Source organism: Pagrus pagrus (genome assembly GCF_965226575.1).
Source record: "Pagrus pagrus genome assembly, chromosome: 15".
Classification (NCBI taxonomy): Eukaryota; Metazoa; Chordata; class Actinopteri; order Spariformes; family Sparidae; genus Pagrus; species Pagrus pagrus.
In genome coordinates this window covers 17,632,932-17,647,922 of record NC_140199.1, presented here as the reverse complement: position 1 = coordinate 17,647,922, position 14,991 = coordinate 17,632,932, and the positions used below count along the sequence as shown (strand labels likewise).

Genomic DNA, 14,991 nt, shown 5'->3' with positions numbered 1-14,991 from the left:
ATAACGATTGGAAGCAGGAAAAGAGCCAGCCTGACTCACTAGTTAACACATTGTTTGAGTTTTACAGTCTTATTTTAAAACTTTTGAATGATTCTTGGTGCTAAGCTAAGTGCTTCTTTTCCCAAGCTCAAGATAGATACATGAGAGGGGTATCACTATGGTCTCATCTAACTCTCAGCAAGAAAGCTACTTACATATTTCCTAAATAGTCAACCTATTTCTTTTAAGTTTGTCTTTTTAAAAAAATTTAATAAAAAAGCAATAAAAGAGTGGGCTGATTCATGGAGAGAAAAACATATCCATAAAACTTATAATCCACAAGTGAGGGCACTTTTAGCATCATCACTCAAGTTTCTACGAACGCTGTGAACAAGACACGTTGCATAGCATCAGGTAATCTGCCAAAAGTTGACAGGTACACTTGGAGTAATATTTTCTTAATCTCCTGAGTGAATGTCTAATTGCAAGAATTGTACCAAAATGTCTGGAAACTCCTTTAGTCTTTAGTATGGCCCCTGTTTTCCACTTAGCCAGTAAACATTTATAAAGGATGGAAAGCTGTTTGCTCACTGTCAGATTAGATTTGAACCAGGTGTCCCACCTCTGCCAACCAACTCAGATTAGGCTACCGTAACACCTTCCTTATGTTGTTTACCCTGGAAGTCCTCTCTCCCCACAGCTCTAATTCACATCTCGTGCGTAACGCTGAACCTTCTTGCCCACATCCGTAACGAATAATCTAGACCTCAGCCTTGATCTGAAAGCTTTTTATTTGTGCCATCTTCCTTTATATGCACCTTTGATGATGGCTGTTAAAGACAAGCTGGTTCTGGCCTGATGGCTGATATCATTGCCTCCCAAGATGATAATAAAGTCCTGATGCTTTCTAACCACAGGCCCTTGTTGGTGATCACCCTTGTTAGATATCTTCCGTTTTATTGGAGTCAGTAAATACGACTTGGAAGACTCGTTGAAGGGATGATGTCACTGAGGCTGCCCGCATGAAAGGAGAGTGATCGCTGCGGCGGAGGAGACAGAATATGCATGGGAGCTAGAGGGGGTCTGTACTTTTCCACTTGGTCGATGTCATCTCAAAGGCATGATTGGCCTGCTGGTCAAGTTTCAGTACAGATAAGATTGAGTTTTTGCTCTGGAATGTGATCAAAAGGGAAAAGATGTCAAGTTTTTAAAAAACGGCTGAAATGAAAGGAAAATGAAAATACTTACTTGAAGTGTGTAATGTCAGGCATGCTTGACCGGAGCTCTTTGTTAACTAGACGGTACAGAGAGAGCTGTGACCCCAACACTTCAGCTTAGCATTACACAGAATATCAATCAATGGAATTTCATCATTATAGTTACTTTTAATTCCTGTCACAGGGTTGAATTTCGACATATCTGGGTCTGATTAGTCATAGAATTAAAACAATTTTTTGTAGGACTGCTGAGGTTGAACTGAGGGGTCTCACAGCCTAAAGACAGAAGCTGCTCTGTAGTCTGGTGGTACAATCCGACACTAAAACAAAGTTTACTTTGTTTCACCATCCACCCATTACAATTAATAATCTATCATTGTCACAAAAAGATACATTACCTCATCGCTATGTACCCTTCAAATAGCTGTGTTTAAAGCTCCTCCCGCTCTGAAAACAGTAGTTGCCAGGGGCAGCACAGCACAACTTCCTGTGTTGGCATTTAGAAAGCGAAGAAGAAGTAGCAAGGTCCCGTTTCTAAATTACGTGGCAAGTCATTTGAAACAAATCTCTGTTCATTGGTTTAATTGTTATTGCTAAAACTGTATTGTTTCATGTTGGATGCCAAGACTTGATCACCACCAAGATTCTGTCATTTTTCGCAAAACCTCATTTTTAAGTTGTTACCAGCAGGACAGACAGAGCATCAACACATCTCAAAACATGTGAAAAACATTTGGCAAAGTTTTAAAGCGACATGAGCATGAACATGAGTTGTTACTGTTCAAGTAGAAACAAACAGAATGAGGACAAAGTTAAAGTTCTGACTGATAATGAAACCCAACTACAAGGCAGTGGAGGCGTAGTGCCAATGAAACTGTGAAGTCATACATTTGTATTAATGCTTATCTGTTGATCTAAATAGCTATAAATTCCTTTGTTCGTAGCTCACAAGTCTGAGCCCACATCTTGACAATGACCTACCCTCTCTCACATGGCTTGCCTGTGGGCTTTTGTACCTCAGCCACTAGATCTCATACACAGCCTCAACAATGAAATGATTTGAGCTTGAACAGAAAAACATGACAGCTGACGTTTATGGACAAAGGGAAAAATAAACACATTACGAAAGCCACATTTTCAGCATCATGTCCACATGGGTTTCTTGAGGTTTCACCCAAATGTATCCAGCCAGGGTATTGAATGAGTTACAACATAACTTCAATCAGATTCTCATAAAAAACATTACAACTTGTCAGCTAAATTACCAAACCCTTTAATCATTGATTTAACACCAAGATGTTTTTGACACCTAGTTTTGACACTAGCCTGAGGCTCTGTTTGACCTAATGAGACTGCATGCTTATCAGCTGACGTTCACACACACCTGTGGCACTTCAGCCTGGGAGTCCTGTTTCTCACGTTTCTTCCAAACATGTCCACTCTTATCACTGCCATAAAGAGCCCAAGCATGCCCGAGAACTGGATGACATCACATGCAATAAAATGCCATCTTAGTCAGTCAGTACTCATTGTTTTGAGTGACTGAGTGCCAAGTTTGTCACACAGCAGGAAGAGGCAAGCAGGGGCAATGAAACTCAACCGTCTGCCATGACGCATATAGTTTTAATATATAACACTGTAGCAGCATTGTTCCAAAGAACAATGTGTTCCTCCTTCCTAGATGAATATTATACGTCACGTTAGCTGTCATGTCTTTTTGAAAGGTAACTGCTGTACTGACATTAATAATGCAACGATCCCTGGCAACCTCATGCAGCATTCCTCCATGCAAACATGCAACCTGTAATATTTGTTCTATTCAGCTTCCAACTTTGGCAGCAAGGTATCATAAATAGAAACTGTGACTAGAAAATCTGTGTCAGTAAGTATATTAGATTACAAAGGCAGGAGTCAGACCTGGTTTTTAAAACTAAAGAGCCTTTGTTTTGACTCAGAACTCCTACAAGGGATCTTGTCCTGACGTAACAATTGGCCATGACGTTAGAAAAATACATAAGGCAGAGAAGTTGGGAAACAGTCATGTTGATGTTATGAATGTTAAAGATCAAAAGATTCTGGCTCTCAAAAAAGCTGATAATTCAGAGTCAACATTCAGGCATGTTAAGTCAATGTACGGGTCAGCAAGGAAATTTGTAGTTGTTCAAATGTATCCACTTCACGGTTAGTTTGTGTTTGTACTTCTCGAGTGGAGGCCGGTTGATGACAGATTGGCATCCAATGGATCATTTGTTCTTGACAAGTACAAGGATCATTGGTAATGGATTGATTTTTCTTGGCTGTAATAGAAAAGTTTTGGAATTGAAATACATCTAACTTTCAGCCAAGCTAGCCTTGAGGGATGGCAATGTCAGCTTGTCTGTAGGTCTGTCAGTCCACCTGTGGTCCAGATTGAAATATCTCGATAACTATTGGATGGATTGTTGTGAAATGTTGTACAGACATTCATGGTCCCCAGTGGATGTATCCTATCAACTTTGGTGATCTGCTGACTTTTCCTCTCGTACCACCCTGAGGTTGGTATATAGTGAAATGTCTCAACAACTATTGGATGGATTGCCATGAAATTTAGTTCAGTAATGCATGCCCTTTAACTTAACTTAAAAAGTTAAAGTTGTGAATGACAATGAATCCAAAACTACAAGGCAGTGTAGGCGTAGTGCCAATGAAAGTGTGAAGTCATACATTTTTATTGATGTTTATCTGCTGATCTTGACAATGACTTTAGATGGCGTGCCTGTGGATTTTGTGCCTCAGCCAACAGGCTGCAACGGTCATGTTGTTTTGGGAACGGTTAATATTTTTTTTTGGGAGTGACTGGCAATCAACCAATTCAACCATCTATGTATGAAGATATGTTGTTTATATCATACATGCAATTGAAAACAATGCAAAGGTAATATATTTAATGCTTTACCTCATTAAATTCATCATTTAACATATGCTTATTCTGAATGTGATGCCAGCAACAGGTTTCAAACAAGTTGGGACAGGAGCAACAAAAGACTGGGAGAGTTGTGGGACGCTTCAAAACCACCTGTTGGGAACATTCCACAGGTAAACAGGTTGATTGGTAACAGGTGATAGTATCATAGTATATACATATGATTGTGTATGAAAGAGGTTTCCTGGAAAGGCTCAATTGTTAACAAGCAAGGATTGGCTGAAGTTCACTACTTTGTGTGACACATGATTGTATGTGGGCTTGGGAACCAGTTTGTTTGCAAATGACTGCATTCTGTTTCTATTTATGGTTTTACACAACGTCCTAACTTTTTTGGAGTCATGGTTGTAATTTCAGCACTTTGCTTTGTGACCAAATAAGTGCAAACCTTTTCCATCAGAACTCAGCTGTGCTTTGCCTTTAGCACTGATTAGCAAATGTCAGCCTGGTTACACACTAAACTAAGATGGTAAACATGATACATGATACCTGCTAAACATCAGCATGCTAGCACTGTTGTTGTGAGCATGTAAGCACTCTGACAACATTAAGCCAAAATCTCAGTTATTGAAAATGAAATAATGAAAATGGATTCTTATTAATCAAATCTGTATAGAGAACAGTCAATGCTTCAGTGTGGGAAGCAGACTAAACAGGCCCACACTGCACCATAAGGCCTTCATTGTGCTTTTCTCTGAGTTCAATTTGAAGCCACCCTCGGGTGGCAGTCCGGCTCGGGTGGATGAAGGGATGAGGTCACTCCATCATGTGACATCATACGCTCATATGGCATATGTGCTCCGGCAGCAGGAAACAATTTCCCCCATATCAAAGGTTGAATAACAGAAAAAAGCTGCACCTTATTTTTACTCTCTCAAAAAGTATCAATCACCATGAGAGGGAGGCTTAACATTTGACCTCTGATGTCATTCCAGCGGCAGGTCGGGTGCCTTCGAGCCTTTATTTGGAGGCCTTGTTGACTTGGTGGTGTGATTTATTAATCACATACAGGAACTTTAATCATGTGATGCAGCCTGCCTGGAGTGTATTGCTCGCCCGTCTGCTTGACATCTGAATCGCCGTGTGTTGCCAAGTGGAGAGGCTTGTTAAACACTGAATGCAGACACGCAGAATCAAGAAAGAGTTGAAACTACACATTTACATTTAAACATTTACACGTCCAGACATTTGATGGATCTGCTCTGTAATCATGATGTACTCCAAAACCTCGCAAGAGAAACAGCAGAACACGAAGAAGAAGAAACTGTTTCATGTGAATGCTTCAGGCAAATGGAAAAATATAGTTAAGCCAAAGTACATCTTGAGTCACTTTCGAACACCACTATTGCGTTTAGTTAGATTAGTTGAATGTTTTGGTTGAGGTCATTCTTCTCTGTCATTTTCTAATTGGAGGTAAATAAGAAAATACCAATAAATACACAGTAAAAACCTTCACAGATGTTCTGTAACCTTTTTGAAACACAGCAGGGTCGACATTCATTTTATCTCGCTACAAAGACATCATTACACTTCACCTCAAAGAGTCTGGATTCAATACAGGGCAGGCCAATGTGGGCTTGTTTTTTGTCTGCTTTGACATACACGGTGGCCTCGAGGGCTTTACATAACAAGCTGGACCTACCTGAAAGTTCTGCGTTATTGTTTGCCTCGCTCATGTCACCTCCTGTTAGTGGAATGGATGAGCTCATTGCTGACACCAGTCTGAGCAATGCGTGGCTTGCTGATGCTAAAATTCAGATGACGCTATGACAAACAGCCTAACAAGAGTGGTATAGTTTTACAAATAGAAATGAGTGACAGAATATTATTTAGTCTCTAGAGAGGGAATGACACACAAAAGTGGAATTTTAATAAGCAGGCATTATATAATTTTGGACTTCAGTCACTATTTGTGAGCATGAATACCTGTGGTGTCATCAAACAGACTGAACTTGGAGGCTCACTTTCATTAAAAAAAAAACGAATTTACATTTTACTTTCAAATAACCTTTACTTCACTGCAGTGACAAAGCAGAAATTGTTCCCATTGTCATTCAGTAGCAGAATAACCCAGACTGCTGTCTCTTTTGACATGGACTGTTGCAACCTCTAGAACATACAAAGCACATGGATTTGTAGGCCAGGGTTGCCTAAAAGAGACAGCATGTGACTAAATAAAGCTATGCAAAATCCACGTTCGAGATACATTCATGGACGACAAGAAAGACACACAGAGCATCAAACTTTATCCAAGCATCATATGGGGATGAGAGGAGCAGGTGCAAGTTTCTTCAGATAGGGCGTGGGATAACAATTGGGTTTTAAAACAGGTGCTGTGCAATCTACCAAACAACTGTCCCAACTGTGTGGGGGAGGGAGGGCTGAGGTGGGGCTCTCTTGGGGCAAAAAATAGAAAGTGAGCCACATAATTAAAGGGGTTCAGATGAAAATACTTCTCGCAGCCGGTTGTGTCATCTGTTGCAGTCAATCTGAAAGACCCTGTGGAATGGTAGTTATTATGTCCCTCTGTACATGCAGCTATTTTGATGATTAATCATTTTAGTCATTTTTCAAGCAAAACATAAATAAATAAATACATTTGCTGGTTCCGGCTTCTTAAATGTGTCATTTATGATAGTAAATGAGGAGTCTTTAGGTTTTGGACTGTTGGTTTTGGAGAAAATATGGATTCTGAAGAAATCCTGTTGGGATCTGGGAAATTCTGATGAGCAGTTTTGACAATTTTTTGACACTTTATAGACCAGAAGTGCACTGCATGTAAGAATTGGCCACCTTGAATTCATACTCCCAACAAATGGGGCTGCATATCACCAGAGTCTTCAACACAATACATAGATGTCTTTGACATTATGTCAAAATTGTAATTTAATTCTGTTCTGTTAATAATGTTAGTTAATTTTTGAATGTTTTGAACTTCATTTTTTTCAAATTGCACCTTTAATCAATTTATTGCAAAAATAATCAGCAAGTGAATCAATAATGAAAATAATTAGTTTGTTGTAGTAGTTAGTGACACAATTTCACAAAAGTCAAGTGGAGTACATTTTTGTGGTAGAATGAAGTGTTTGCAGATGGCAAACGTGCAGGGAAACAACCCTTCGGAGCCTCCACATGAGATTACAGAGGAACAGAGTGCACTTTCACACCTGCCCTGTGCTGCACAGTTAAACTGAAACCAGAAGCATTTCCTGCTCTTAATTTGCATTATTTTTGTAGAGGTGAGAGAGCCACGAACTAACAAACAAACTCACCACAAACATTAAAAAACTGCTCCCAGGTCCGTCTAATGGGAGCGCTCTCGACAGCATCCAAAGACGAGAACAAGCCGCAGAACTGCAGTTTTAATGAAGCCTAGCGAACACCAACAACACTTTACAACTAACTGAACTCGCCATAATTCTCAGAAGAGAGACTGTGGCATTACATTTTGTTTTGTGTTTTCATAACTTGCTCTCCACAAGCAAGTGAACTAGAAAACCGACTTTCACCAATCCTGACTGCAGCCAAGGCATTTTTGCATGTTTTTATGACCAGAGTGGAAATGATAATACTCTAATAAACCATTCATCTGTTCAGGATTTTAAGCTTTATCCAACAACTGGCCTCCCTGCACAGCCACATGACTTAGCTTATAAAGTATGACGTGTTGGTTAATTGGTAATTGGAAACACTGGCTAACCAATAAAAAGCTGCTACAAAGTACTAATTTTACTCCTCACTCAGAGCAATTCAATGAACCATAAGCGAGAAAATGACCTAAGGCGAATACCAATCGTCTTCTTTAGAAACTCACAGAGAGGAGCTCTGTTCATTTAATAACCCCTAAATTAAAGGAAAATGTATGATTCAATCATCTGGCCACAGAGTTAGATCATGCTCTATGACATCATCCTGGACTGCCTAATGCTGTTGACCTAATCCAGCTATAGCGGAAGTCAAATCAGTACGCTAAACATCCCGGGAATATCTCTGCAGGATGTCATAATAAACTGATATTAGCTGGTAAATGCAGCTTTCGTAGTAGTGTTTGGTATTATGGTTGTAAAGTGGAGTGTGACCATTTTTGAGGTAATTGCCACAATGTCACCAAGACTGTGTTCAACAGCACCACTATTTTAGCTTACTTTGGGCCTATGAAACTGGATGAACCTACTAAACTATAACACTACTTGTTTTTCACGTCAACATCAACAAACATTTCTCTCCCCTTCCTTTCATTTATTGGTTTATTTTGCATGGAGTTGGTTTTACTGTTCATAATAACAGCCCACTTAGGACTTTTATGAGCCATGGTAAAGAAAAAGGGTAACCAAATGAGCCATTTCTAAGTAGAGGCTGTGTTTTTCTCTGCCACAAAGCATTGCGAAGCTCTTCCATCATCGGGCCTGCCCAAGAATACCGAACAACAGTTGGTTTTAGCAGTTGTTGTTGACTCGCGGAGCTATGCTGCAGTTGGTCGACTCCTGTTCTCTTCGTCGAGGCGTAACAACAGACAGACACCACATGTGTTGCCTATAAAGTTTGTAAAACACACCACGAAGCAAATGTGTCAAAGAGTGGCTCAGCAGGGTCACATGAGTGACGCAATGTGTGCAAATGCTGACAGGTGGGAGAGCAGAGCGAACAGACGGGGCGTAACTGCACAGAGATTACAGAGACTTTGTGAGGAGAAACTCAATTTTTGCAACTGCTACATACACATATCATCTTTTTACAAAGAGGTGAGGCAAGAGAAAAATCTCCATGGTCCTCCTCCTCGGTCTTGATTTTAGTATAAATTGATTATCTGCTGCATTCCAAGTAAAATCCATTGACTCAATTAAAGTAAATGTCATTTGCCTTGTCTTGATAGGCAGCTATAAAGATGCAATATGTTAAAAAAAATGGTTTAAAACACCAAAAAAAGTAACTAAACGTATCAATAGAATGTGAATAATCATCACTTGTGATGTTACTGTATGTCAAAGGCATGTAAGTATTGTGTTGCAACGATATCTGCTGAACCAGCTAGCCTCTCGTTCTCCTGGCTATCCAAAGCCCCTTTGACGGCCTGTGTAAACAACACCAACACTCCCCTGTTGTTCCAAGCTCGCAGTCCCGATCGTTAGCTGTATTGCTAAATGAGCTAAGTAATACTCTTGTGATGTGGCTTCTTTTGTTTGAGTATGAATTTAACAAGTGGCCAATTCTTACATACTGTACTTTCAATCAAGTTACATTGAGTTAGTCTTATTTTGAGATGTTTTGCTCTGAGATTGTGCCAAAATTAAGAATGCAAGAAAACATTTCATTTATTACCAACTTTGAATGTAGAAGTATTTGCTAATTCAATTGTAATTGCTATTTCAGTGTGTTTCATGTGTTTCTGATGTGAATTAATGATGATACTTTCTTAAGCAAAATCAAAAAATAGTTTGACTAGAATTGAATCATTTTCTCCTTAAATTTCCTTTATCTTTTTTTGCAGTGCAGAGGCCAGGCACTAAATCTAATCAGGGAAGGTATGCATGCCTCAGTATAATATCAGTGTATTATACACCATATCATTATGCAGTGTGAGTCATGCATGTTATAACTTTAAACAAAGCTATTACCCCAAATGACATCCTGTGTCCCAGACATGTGATCATTTATCTAAACGTATCCAAGCCATTTCCAGAAATTCCTGGGTCCACTTCCAGACAATAACATCATCACACTGCATTGTGTAACAGCACTGCTGAGTAGACAGCTACAGCGCTGACTGTCAGGGTTAATTTAAGATCGTTCATCTGCCTCAAAGATGTTGAAATAAAGAACACAAGACTTCTTGAAACTTGTTTTTTATGGACAACATTTCATCTACAGCTCTAGATAAGTTCACTTTTTGGGTTAAGATAATTTTAGAATATACTGCACCCACAATATGCTGTAACCTTTTTGTCAATGTGTGTCCGTCTGTGGTCTGTAAACACCTATCCAAGCTCCAAGGGGCAGCCATGGGCAGCTGTCGTTCGGGCAGCCCCAGGCACAATCTGACCATTGTGCATGACGCGCAGCTGGCATGGTGTTGGAATGCCTATACACGATGAATCAATCAAAGCCCCTCCTAAGTAGACCAGACCTGGGCAGTGATACGGGCAGCTGTAACATGGCTCCTCAGAGCCGTAATCCTATTACAAGGCTCTACTTTCACTTCAGCCTGACTGTTTGGATCGAAGTTGAACACACAAAACCCAGCCCCTTTGTAATTTGATGCTTTTAAGAAATTAGGCAGCTAAATCAAGTTGCATCATGTGTCATACTTGAGTCAAGACGTGTGATGCAGGGTGTTAAAGGGGTTCCAGTAAAAATCACTGTATGGGACGGGCTTCACATCCTACAAAATAACAAGTTCCACCAGAGTTGTTAACATTGATCCTTTGCTCCATCACCCGGACCTCACTTACAGCAGGATTAGGTCAGTCATGCCCATATGAACCTCAGATGAAGGTTATTTTGTTCTCCAAGCAAGGCACGCTGCCCAAGAGCACATTCTTATTTACTGACAGCATAGAGCTGGAAGATGTTTCTTTATATCAAACACATATTCATACTTAGAAACATCCCGGTTTGACCACAATCTTGCACGGAAATAATTTGAGGTTCTTGGTCTTATTTAGTGGTTAAATACAGACAAGCTGGGTTCCAGCCTGTGTCATTATCCTTCTTTAACGCTGAAGTGTTTCTAAACAATCTGACACTAAAACACTGAGATCAGGGATGCTGCCTGGTAACTGACCACAAGTCCTCTTGAAGGGCTGTCATGTCAGCAGCCAACACGGAGTAACAGTGCCCAAGTGCACCTCAACCAGACCAAAGGATAATCTGGTCCCATTGCCTCAGCAATTACACAACGGTAGGGATTATTTTCTTGAAAACGTTTTGGGCTGAAGTCTGTGTGTTTAGGAGTGTGATAGCCTGCTGTCTGACAGCGCCATCTACTGCTGCAATGGTGTTATTGTGTGTGAGAGAAATAAGATATGTGGGTTACTACAACTGTAAACAGTGGGGATGGAGGTTTCATCAGTTCGCTCCATCATCTTCCTTCACTAACAAGTCTGGTAAAACAGTGGTTCCCAACCTTTTGACTTGTGACATGTCACATCTCAGATCAGAGGCTTAATGTGAATGTGAGTTATAAGCAATTTTACAAGACACCATTTTTCCTTCTCAGATCAAAGATAACTTTGTGTCAAATATTTATATGTTCTTCTTTGTTGTCACTTTAATCATCATTGACTCCTCAGATTTAAATTGACCCCCAGGATGGGAACCACTGTGTTAAACTCTTAGACTCACTGGCCACTATATTCTGTACACTCAATTTAATACAACTTTGCCATAACATCTATTTTTACAAAGTTTATAATGGTCAGTTTTTGTGTACATTGTCAGAAAAGCGGTCCTTTCTACAGCAACACTAATAAATATGACCTCAGTGCCAAAATATAATTTAATTAACTCCTATGATATTGTGAAAAAACAAAAACAAAACTGGGGCATCATAAAAATAGACTTTATGGCAGAGTAGTTGTAGTGGATTGCATTAGATTGCACAGGTATACCTCATAAAGTGGCTACTGAGTGTTTTATCTCACTGATAAGCGTGTAGCCCAGGAATAGCAGGAAAAGCACAAGTGTTTCTAACAATATCAACAACAACTCCAGTCAGTTCAAGTGAGTGTACCAGTAAGTCATGACAGAGGGAGTGCATCAGCATGAACATTAAAGGGCCCTGAACTTTTCTCACTGATATGTCAAAATGGTGTGGGTTTAAAAAGGACTGATTTTAAAAATTGTTAGAGTAGTAGTTGTCCAATCAATGTGAGGTTTAACACAGGAAAAAATGCAAATGTAATCATTCAAGGTATTATGTGATCCCTAGGGACATCCAAATAACAATACGTATATGATTATAGCTTAGTGGACCAAGGTAAATTCAAGGGTTGACATTTGGGAATATATTGTTTCACAGCACTACAGGTGAATAGGGCAAATCAACTAATAGATACCACCATGAAACCTCCTTGTTCTTTTGTATAACAAGTATTCTGATTTTTATGTGCCAATGAGATACTATCTATTTAATTAAACTGGGCATGCTTTTCTCACTCTGTCTTGGAGAGAGGCCCTGTGTCATATCTAATAATGCTCTCATGGTGCGTATTTTAATTTTTAATCAAAGATGCACAAACTAACTGACACATAGCAAACCAGGGGCCAGTTAGTGTTATTCCATCACAGGCTGGTGTCTGAATTTTTGGTCTTATAATCTATAAATAAAGCTATTGTTTGTACTGTACCGTGTAGTTTTGGAGAAGAAAATGTAATCTTTGTTTTCGCAACTGAATAAACCGAATAAACAAACTGACCTCAAAGGACAACACAGTTTCATACTGTTTTACTTAGTTTATATGTGGCGGACCCTGCCACCTTTCTAGCTTCAAGCAGTGTTCTGGGGACCTTATTCTCCTCTGAGAACAGCTTGTTTATTCAGTTAAGGAAAAGATAAATATTTCTGATCTTGTATTATCACCTCATTAATATTGTAAATATTAAAATTCTGAGTTTGAATTTCTTGTCCAAAACTACACAGTGCCCCATTTAATGGAAACATTAAAGGGATTATTAGGCAACAAGCATGTCTGCATATACATACACGGACAGGTTAATCCAGTCGTGCAGCCTGAAGGTTAACTACACATTGTCATGTAAATAATCCCTCGAAAGGGAAATGTGAGAAGAAAAAATTCTCACCTATACCTTGGGTAAAATTGCTGCAAGTAAAGGGTAAATTTATTCACAGTCTGTTTATAGTGTGAGAGTGAATAAGGGGTGTCTCCAGGATGCAAACAGCCGGTAGGGGGTGCTAGCGGACGATTCTTCCCCAACACGTCACGAGGGAGTCGGTCGGTAGGGGCTCCCGGTGGATACCGCTGCCTGTCTAAACACCAGTTAACAAGAAGCGACTGCACCTGAAGGTAGCCACATTTTATTTACCCGCTGATATTACGGTCTGTTAACTAAACAGTGCATAACTTCGCCAGGGCTGGAAGTGTTTACTCTTACCGGTTGGATATATTCAGTTCACGTTAGCTAGCTAGCAGCTAAATGAGGTAGTTAGCTTCCATAGATTAGCTTTAGCTTAGCTAGCAACAGCTTCTCCTCTCGCACAGTGGGTTATCAACCAGCTGGACGCAGGGACGCTGTTATTGTTGTTGGGGTTGATGTTGTCAGACAGGCGACCCCAGTGGATAGTCGCTGTTCCTCACAGGCGTGTGCTATTCCGGTCTGGTAGCTAACATCGGCTACCTTGTGTATGAGGCGTTTATGGACTGTAGTAACGGTGTTACAGCTCAATGTCACCGGGTCTAGATTAGCTTTATCAATCAACGAGCTGTGCGTCCAAAGTTTACATGTCCAACTAAGACCTGTGCTGGTCTACATTATGATTCCTATATGTTAACAAGTCTAATTGTCTACAAAGCCACTGTGATCATCTTAGGTTGACAGTGCTAGTCATCTGATATCAACAATATCCTGTTCAGTGGGTACGGAGGGTGGAGAAACTGCTTTCCACCCTATCTCTAAGATGTCCCTGCTATCAAACTGTAAGTGATAGTGAAACTTGCTGTTTTACTCTTCGTTGGGAAAGTTGGCTATAAACCGGTTTACTGCAGCAAAGATAATGCAATACTTCATGTTGTAAGTGGATTTGCATTATGAGGAGCCACATTACCCCAGGTGGGGTCTTGAGTTTGCCTTGCTGCTCTTACAGTGAGCTCCAAAGCAATTACCACAATAACAATGACTCCAGTAAAGTTACGTCTCACATTTGACTGTTGCCTGGATCTGGCCTAAAGTGCTCCTCAGAGATGGGTGGTCTTGAAATAGAAAGGTCTATGTGAATGGTCTGCTGGGGGTTTATTTTTAAGAGCAAACAAAGGTTAGAGGTCAGTGAGTAAGTGAGTCATTGAGACAGAATAAGCACGGGGCACATAGTGTGGGGGGAATTTCTTAAATAAAGAGTTCCCAAACAGATTTGTCTGCTGGCATTTTATTGTCACACTTGGAAGTGATCAGCCATCAGCAGCAACCCCTTCTCCCAGCGTACTGTTGCACATGCTGTAATGAGGCCAGCGTGATGGAAGCAACTGAAACTCACTGAATCTTGTTAGACAGCTGCATCTTTGTTTTGCAGAGCGCTGTCCCTGCTTAAAGACTGTTCTCATTCCTCTGTAATAGGAACACAGTGGCAGTGTGCCACAATACAAGGTTTCGTCAGGTCACACCTCGCTTCATTCAGTGCTTTAATCTTTGTAGTAGTTGTATATGAATAACATGAGTTACATACTGTAGAATTACATCCTATACATTTTGTTTTTCCATGACACAGGCAGGTCCACTTGTTTTTAGAAGTTGCATGCTTTTTATAACATATGTAAGTAAGTGAATATTAACCTGCTTGTTTGGACTGAATTGCTGTTTATGAGTTGTGTTTCTTTGAGTTGGAAGTATTGTTGAATTACAAGTTGTCATTGAAATGCAGATTTTAAAGATGCTTTCATGTGGTGTGCTTTGTTTTCGCAAACATTTTTGATATGCATGACTGTCCTATCATGCAAACTCAACTGCCAAAATAGACAAATGACTGGTTCACTGTTGCACTCCTTTCAACAGATACAAATACTCACTGTATTAGGGCTGCATTAATGATTATATTCATTGTTGAATAATCTGTTGATTATCTTTTTGATTAATCGATTAGTTGTTTGTTCTATAAAATGTCAG

The 14,991-nt window shown here is 39.9% G+C and overlaps 1 protein-coding gene across 2 annotated transcripts in view; it reads left to right on the top strand.

The window, feature by feature from the left end:
• Positions 1–13,094: 13,094 nt before the first annotated feature.
• Positions 13,095–14,991, top strand: part of klhdc3 (kelch domain containing 3) — a 29,305-nt gene continuing 27,408 nt past the window's right edge. For both annotated transcript variants that reach the window (XM_084374879.1, XM_084374880.1), the window contains exon 1: positions 13,095–13,181. The gene's annotated coding sequence lies outside the window, so the exon portion shown is untranslated. The remainder of the gene's footprint in view (positions 13,182–14,991) is intronic.